Raw genomic sequence first — 8,931 nt, forward strand, 5'->3', positions numbered from 1 at the left:
AGGGACATTTTGATTCGACATGCCTGAGAATGTTTGATCACTCAAGGGGATGGGAAGAGGTTGGGGCTAGTGTTTACCTAGCCACCTAGAGCTAACAAAACAAACAATTTGATCCTAGGAGGAAAGGTGAGAGAGATTTGACAGAGGGCAACTTTGTACTAGCCAACACTACAAGTTTTAGCATCAGCTGAGATGGCATCGCAAAATCAAAATGGAGTAAGATCTCCAAAAAGTGAGAGAGGTTATTGTAGCTCTCTACAACATGGTCCTATAGAAACAAGAATCATATCCATCCCTCACACGAGCTCTGAGATATGCCCCATCAAAGATCCTAGTTCTAGGGCATTTAGTGACCCTTAGGGATGTTCGAGTTCAACATGCCCAAGAATGTTTGAGTGCTGAAAAAAAAAGGAGGAAGTTGGGGATAGGGTTTAACTAGCCACCTGGAGCTAATGGAGCAGATAGTTTGATCCCATGATGAAAGGTGAGAGAGATTTGGTAGTTGGCAACTTTGTACTGGCCAACACTACAAATTCCAACATCACTCGAGATGCAATCGCAAAATCAAAATGGAGTATGATTTCTAAAAAGTGAGAGAGGTTATTGTAGGTCTCTATAACATGGTCCAATAGGAACTAGAATAGCATCCATACCTTGTACGAGCTCCAAGATATGCCCCGTTAAAGATCATATCCCTATGGCATTTAGTGACCCTTAAGGGCATTTTGGTTAGGTGTGCCTGAGAATGTTTGAGCATTGAACAAGATAGGAGGAGGTTGGGAATAGGGTTTACCAAGCCATTCGAAGATAATGGAGTAGACAATTCGATCCCATGACAAAAGTTGAGAGAGATTTGGTAGTTGGCAACTTTGTATTGGCCAACACTACAAGGTTCAACATCACCCAAGATGGTGTCACAAAATAAAAATGGAGTAATATCTCTAAAAAGTGAGATAGGTTATTTTAGCTCTCCATAACATGGTCCTATAGGAACTAGAATCACATCCATACCTTGCATGAACTTTGAGATATGCCCCATCAAAGATCGCAGCCCTATGACATTTAGTGACCCTTAGGGACATTTCGATTCGGTGTGCTTGAGAATGTTCGAGTGATAAATTAGATGGGATGAGGTTGGGGATAGGGTTTACCTAACCACTTGTAGCTAATGGAGTAGATATTTTGATCCCATGACGAAAGGTGAGAGAGATTTGGCAATTGACAACTTTATACTGGCCAACACTACAAGTTTCAACATCACCTGAGATGGCATCCCAAAATCAAAGTAGAGTATGATCTATACAAAGAAAGAGAGCTTATTGTAGGTCTCCATAACACAGTCCTATAAGAACTAGAGTCACATCCATACCTTGTATGAGATATGAGATATGCCCTATCAAAGATTGCAGCCCTATGGTATTTAGTGATCCTTAGGGATGTTTCGGTTCGGTGTACTTGAGAATGTTTGAGCACTGAATGAGATGGGATGAGGCTAGGGATAGGGTTTACTTATCCACCTAAAGATAATAGAGTAGATAGTTCGATCCCATGATGAAAGGTGAGAGAGATTTGGCAGTTGGCAGCTTTGTACAAGCCAATGCTACAAGTTTCAGCATCACCTGAGATGGCATCATAAAATCAAAATGAAGTATGATCTCTAAAAGTGAGAGAGTTTATTATAGATCTCCACAACAAGGTTCTATAGGAACTCAAATCGCATCCATACCTCGCACGAGCTCTGAGGTATGCCCCATCAAAGATCACAACCCTATGGCATTTAGTGACCCTTAGGGACGTTTCGATTTGGCGTGCCCGAGAATGTTTGAGCATTGAATAGGATGGGGTGAGTTTGGGGATAGGGTTTACCCATCCACCTAGAGCTAACAGAGTAGATAGTTTGATCCCACGACAAAAGGTGAGAGAGATTTGGCAGTTGGCAACTTTGTACTAGCCAACACTACAAGTTTCAACATCACCCGAGATGGTGTCACAAAATGAAAAAAAAGTATGATCTCCAAAAAGTGAGAGAGGTTATTGTAGCTCTCTACAAGATGGTCCTATAGGAACTAGAATTGCATCCATATCTCACATGAGCTCTGAGATATGCCCGGTCAAAGACTGCAACCCTATAGCATTTAGTGACCCTTAGGGATGTTCTGGTTTGGCATGCTCGAGAATGTTCGAGTGCTAAATGGGATAGGAAAAGGTTGGGGATAGGGTTTACCTGGCCACCTAGAGCTAAAAAAATAGATAGTTCGATCCCACAACCCTTTTTCCACTAAGTTGCAAATTTGAGCAACTTTTACAACTTTCAATAATGCAACTTTGCACAAAAAGTACAATTTTAACATTTTTCACTTGATTCTAATTCTATGACTTGGAAAAGGTTCAGAAATAGTAAAATAACTTATTTCCAAATGCTTAGCCCTTCACCAATTCCCAAACTCTTGCAAAGTTGTCAGCATTTTTGCAATTTTTCTTTGACAACTTTTACAATTTTTTGCAATTTTTGACATCTTAACTCCTAGATGCCTAAAACTTAACCTAATGACCATAAGGTCCTTTATAACCTTCTAAGAAACATAAAAATATTTTTTACCTTGAAAAATCACTTATATTGCTCATTTTTCTACCTAAAAAGTGGCCCATAGTGTAACAACAGAGACTTGGTCCAAAACAACCATACCTCATCTTTTGATATGTTATAGAGGAGAAAAATTGGTATCCTAATCCTCAATTTATTTTCTTAATTTTTTGGAAATATGTAGAGAAAAATGCAAGAGGACAACGTTTTATGCATTTTTTCTCTTTTTACATCATCACAAATGGATCAAGGTCTACAACCTAAGATTGCTCCTCCTTAAAGGTATTTCTTCCTCTTTAGTAAGACACATGGCTCTGATACCACTTTGATGCAATGGAACATGTAGTGGAAATGGACAAGTTTCCTAGATTCCTCTTCATGAAGGTTAAGGAACAATGAGTGTTGTTGTTAATCCAGTCAGCCCCAAAACACCTATCACAAGTGTTTTATAAGATGGTATGGTTATCACAACCCAACCACTGCTAGGAATCCCCAATCACAAGGTAAACCTATCACAAAGACAACTAATCACTAGTTGCTCTTAAGGGCATCACAAGGCTTATTTGACACAAAACTCCAAAAATTCTAATAAGGACTAGGGGTGAATTCCAAGCATTTAAAGGGTCTATTGAGGTCCAAACTAACATGAATCCAACATAAGATTCAAACTATGCAACTTTCATTGGCTACTTGCTTCACAAACTCAAGACTAGGCTTGTAGCCTTGAACATGGAAAATTGCAAACATCTGCTCACAACCCAAAGAAAATAATCACTAATTTGGATACCCTTTTGGGTTTTATATAACATACTGAAGTCTTGGGATCTCAAGAGAAATATGCAACAACTGAGTATTTTAAGGCTCAAATAGGAATGTAGGCAATTAAGCATTCATTAACAAAGGAAGTACCCTACGCCTTGAGTAAAAATTCAATCTAGAAATTGGAACATGAGGGGGATAATGTAAGATGATCACATACCAATTTTTAAGCCTTGAAACCCTCTCTATAGCAAGTTATGGAAGATGTTGCTACGAATTTCTAGCATGCACATGGATCTTGCATGCCTAGGGCATCCGATTTTTATCTCCAACCTCATTCTTTTGACCTAAAACCAAAAGGAACATAATTTTTTTTTTCCTAACTCAGATTCCACCAAGGGTCATTAATTTCCCATAGTGGAATCTCAAGATATGAGGGAGAATAGATGAAACCCTACATAACGACACAAAATGGAGACAATAGTTAGTAAAATGGGAATATCTTGAGTTGTAGAGCAAATTAGAACCTCATTCCAAGTGCAATAGAAAGAATATTCACAAAGATATGCAACTATACTAGATATATATAGTTATATGTGATCAACTTGACCAATGAGCTAGTGTTTTTCATGAGTTTGAGTATAATAATCTATCTTTTGTTATGATTGGGTTCAATATTTTAGTGTTCTTGTTGATTAGTATTGAAAATAATTAGTTTTCTTGTTGATTAGTTTTTATTAGTGTTGGTTTCTCTCTTCTTTGGTATGGAGTAAGTTAGGGTTGTATATTATCTGATTTTTGCAGTTTTGGAGCAAGAGGATAAGTTGGTGAATTTTGGAAGGAAGCCCTAGGTCAAATATCTACATGTATTTGACCTTGTTTTGGAGAGATTAGAGTGGATAGAATGATGGAAATAATTTGTGGACTTGGTGTCAAAACAAAGTGCCCTTGTTTGAGCCTAGAAGTGGAGATTTGATTTCCTGCACCCATTTTTGACCATTTGTCTTCAAAACCAAGCCTAAAGTGGCTAATTGGGCCTAAGGACTAGGTGTTGGTTGGGATATGCTACAGTGGATTTAGTCTCTAAAAATTTTCATTTTGTTAGAACTTGGAAAAGGGTACTTGAATCAACATTTTATTCCCCAGGTCCTTTGATGAGTTTTAGAGATATTGGTAAAAATTAGTTTTAGGAGACCCAATAGGCTTTTAGGTCTAAAATTGCAAGTTGAGTTGTGAGTTGTTGGGAGTACAATAAATGGTTCGTTTTCCTTATTTGTGTTGAGACTAAGCTGTCCCAAGCCCTTGCTTGTGGTGGAAAAGCCTAAAACAAAAAAATCCCCATTTTGCCCATTTTGACTAATCAGTGCGTGTACGTGATCTCCATGCATGTGTGCCTATCTACCATGATCCAACTCTTCACAATGGTGCAAAGCACCTAACTAGTGTAGGGCACCAAGACAAAGTTGAATAGAAATAGGTTAAATGACGTAATCTTGAAGAGTCAAGACCACATGTAAGGTCAAATGAATCCTTGGTGCCATTATAAGCCAGGATGTCATTTGAAGCAAAGGTCATTTCTTTGGTCAATCTAGGTTGTTTTAGGTGGGAATAAGGAATTTTAAGTTCCCTAGGAGGTTTTAGGCACCTTAGTAGTCATTTGGCATGATTTAGAAGCATAGGTGGGCAATTGGGACAAAGATTGTCAAAAGAGAAAAAAATTACAAAAATTCAAGAAACGTTGCTAATTGCAAAAAGTTGCTAAACAACAATTTTTGCAAAATAAGTTGTGAAACTGCAAGGGAGTTGTATGGTCCTCCAAACCATTTAAAAAGTGGTCATGACCATTGGAGGACATCTATTTAAGGCTTCCACAAGAAGAGAAACTCATTGTACGAACGGGTGAAGAACAAACATTAAATAAAACTTAGAATTTTTGCCATTTTCTCTATTGTTTCAATTTTGCACAACCTGTACAAATTGGTAGGAATTAAATTTTGGTATTTTTAGATATAGGATTGAGTTAGTGTTCCATTGCATTTGGTTTGAAGTCTTTATTTTATCTACAACAAAATTTACATAAGCTTTTGTAGAGGTTGGTCAGATTTACCCTAAATCTTAGGGTTTCTTCAAGATGGCCTCCTAAATTGTAATTCCACCATGGGATTTCAATGCCACTTTGGGGAATGAAAGTTAAGAGAGGTTACTTCAAGATGGAAAAGATTCAAAACTATAGGTATAGGTTACCTATTTTTACCAGCAAGCCCTAGACTAAACATTACTATATGTCTAGTCTAGATTTGAAGAAGAAAGAAGGTTCAGGCTTCCAAACTGTTGATTTGACCCAAGTGAAGGGTGTAGGGGATTAATTGGATGTGAAGAAGATTTCCAAGGTGTGGAGTCAAGTCTGTGAATCCATTTACTCATGCTTCCTTTGTAACCTAGCCTAATCTAGCCAATTAGGTCTGTGACTCAAAGAGGGTGTTAGTTGGTGCTAGAATGGAGTCAGAGTTTGATCTTTTGGAATCTCTAAGAGGTGCTTAAAGGGTGTCTATAGATGTGAAAAGATAGTCTGTCCCTTTTCAAATTTTGGGAGTTTGACTGAGAAATCTAGGATTAGCCCTATTAGAAATGCTGGTAACAATTATTCAAATTAGTTGTTGGGGGTTTGAGAACTTTAAAGTTGGGTGTTTTGAGAGATTAGGTCCATAGAAACCTTTTCTATCAAGAAAGTTGAGTTCTAAACCCATCTAGGGAGAGTTTTCCTTTTTAGGCCTATTGGAGAAGGGGAGTCCCTAAGAAGTTTTGATTGATATAAGTCAATTGAGAACCTTAGGTTTGAGGGTTGGGCATGTAGAGTGGAGTCCACTTGCAGGGTAGAGTATACCTTTGTTAGAAGCCCTTTGGATTAGTCTGCAACCTTTAATGAAATTTAAGGTGTTATTTGGAAATTGGAAGTGCATTTGGTGCTTTTGGCTGCAAGCTCTACATCAGTAACCCTCTTGCTTTTCATGATGTAATAAGGATCTCCCTATGACCCATTCACCTTGTAATGGACACAAGACCCCATGGTACAACTATAAGCCTTGGGTATCAATTGGTCAAATAAGTCAATTTTTGGTCATTTTTATGTTTTCTAGGTATGTCTAGGTGTTTATAACATTAATAAGGTTCCTATGAGTGAGTAAAGTCCATTTGCAAACATTCTTGCAATAAAACTTGTCATAAGCACAAAATTGCTAAAAAGTGGCTAAGCAACTTTTGCACTTTTCTTGACAACCTTTTGAAATGTAAGTTCCAATGGTTCAAAACTATCAAGGGGTGGTTAAACCTATTGGAAATGGCCTATTTAGGTTCAGAGCATTCAAGGATGGTGAGGGTGTGAAGATTCAATTGTATTTTTCTCCCAAAATCAATAAAATTTGCTGATTTCCTATGCAATTTACTTTACTTTTTCTTTTTTCCTATAGTACAAAATATAAGGTCTACAAGATGATATTTCGAATCTAAGAAGTTGAATCTATCTTTTTAGAAGATTTTGGTGTTGGTTTGGAGTTTTCATCATTTATCTTGCAAAAGTTATCAAATTTTTTAGGGTGTTGGTCTGTGAAACCCTTAATTTTAGGTTTTGGTCATAAAAATGATGCTAACTTGAGTTCCTACTAGTGGATTTACTTATTCCCTAGTATGGAGAAAGTTAGGGATGTACTCTATTAAATTTTGGTAGTTTGGGAGTAGGAAGTTGTGTTGGTGATTTTTGGGGACGAGCCCTAGCTCAAATATTCCCATTTATTTGACCTTTGTTTTGGAGAAATTCGAGTGGACAGAGTGATAGAAAGGGTTTGAGGACCTAATGTTTGAACAAAGTGCCCTTTTTTTAGCCTAATGAACAACATAGAAGTGGACACTAGATTCCATGTACCCATTTTTGACCACTTTCCTTGAAAACCAAGCCTAAAGTAGTTAATTAGGTCTGTGTACTTGGTTGTGGTTAGGATATGTTGGACCGGAGTTGGTCCTTGCAACTTTGGAGTTAGTAAGAAATAGGAAAAGGGTGCTTAAATTTTTAATTTATTCCTCAAGTCCTTCGGTGAGTTTTAGAGTTATTGGTCAAAATCAACATTAGGAGACCTAATAGGCTTCTAGGCCTAATCTTGCAAATCTGGTTGAGAGTTCTTGGGAGTGCAACCAATAGTGGATTTACCTTATTTAGGTTGAGTCTAAGTTTTTCCAAGCCTTTTCTAGAAGTTGTAAAGCCTAGAACAAACAAATCCCTATTTTGCCCATTTTGAGGGAGTTGGCTCTATTTGCTCAAGCTGGGTTTAGATTAGCTTTGTGTCTTGCTTGGAGCGGTGAGACTTGAAACTTTCCTCAATGATTCCTAGGAGGGATATACACTTGTGAGAGTAGAACATAACATTAGTTAAACCCTTGGAGAAAATTTGAAGGTTGTGTGAGATTTGGCTTATTTGTTGGAGCCCTTCAACCACTTAAAGTAGTTGTAAATGTACATTCTAATCCTAATGCCCTATTTTTGAGCATGAAAATGGCTAATTTAACAAAGAAACTCCCAATATAATAGACTCCCAGACCTTGTAACTCTCAACATTCATCATTCATGGCATAAAACCCCCAATTCTATAAACAATCTGTCCTAGACCTACTAGAACCCCAAAGTCCCAAATTACCCTCTTTCAAACCCTCAAATCTAGGGTATCACCAATATCACCCTTCCCAAAATTTCCAGATCAAATTGGTTGATCATACACCTTTTCATTGGTCATATAAGATGATCCAATTCAAAAAATACTCCTTTTACGTGGCTAGAACTCCTACTAGTGTACCTAACCACCATTTCCATGTTGATTTCTTAACTATTTCAGACTGTGATCACATTCCCATCCATTTTTATTAAAAGATCTCATTCCATGGATTACAGTGCATCCCAATAGACCATTCCAACCGTTATCTATCCCCTCTAAGCATTCAATCATTCCTAGCCATGACTTGTATAAAAACAAGCACTAGTTTCTACAACAAACATCGACAAACAGTGATCCTCCAAGGTCCTTCATTTTCTTGCAATAGAACATGCCATTTCAATGTGTTGTTACATTAATGAACCCCCTCCCACCAAGTTACAATCACCATAGGGGTGGAAGGGTCACTCCATGTTGTTGGCTACAAATCTAAATGTTGATTGTGCCTAGAATGCTAGTCACTGGCACAATAGTCCCTTGCTTTAAATCAATAAAAGGAAATCAAGATAACATAACACCAAAGGAAATGTCTTAATGACCCCAAGAAATGCACTTAAAAAATTAAATAATACAAATTACATTCAATCCAAAATACAACATTTTGTTGCAATGACTGTCACGGGATAGTGAACACTATGAAATGTAGAGAATTAATTTTTTATTGCTGCAAACCATTGCAAATTCGTATCAATGCTTATCCCTTAGGATTCCCTCTTCATTCTCGTGTTTCTATTCCCCAAATAGACTCTATAAATTAAGAAAATGATAGTAACTACTTCCTAATTATCCCTAACAGTGACTTTGATGAACCAAATACATTACATTTGACTG

This window comes from Cupressus sempervirens, chromosome 7, assembly GCF_028749045.1.
Source record: "Cupressus sempervirens isolate cs-2001-9-10 chromosome 7, ASM2874904v1, whole genome shotgun sequence".
NCBI classification, from domain to species: domain Eukaryota; kingdom Viridiplantae; phylum Streptophyta; class Pinopsida; order Cupressales; family Cupressaceae; genus Cupressus; species Cupressus sempervirens.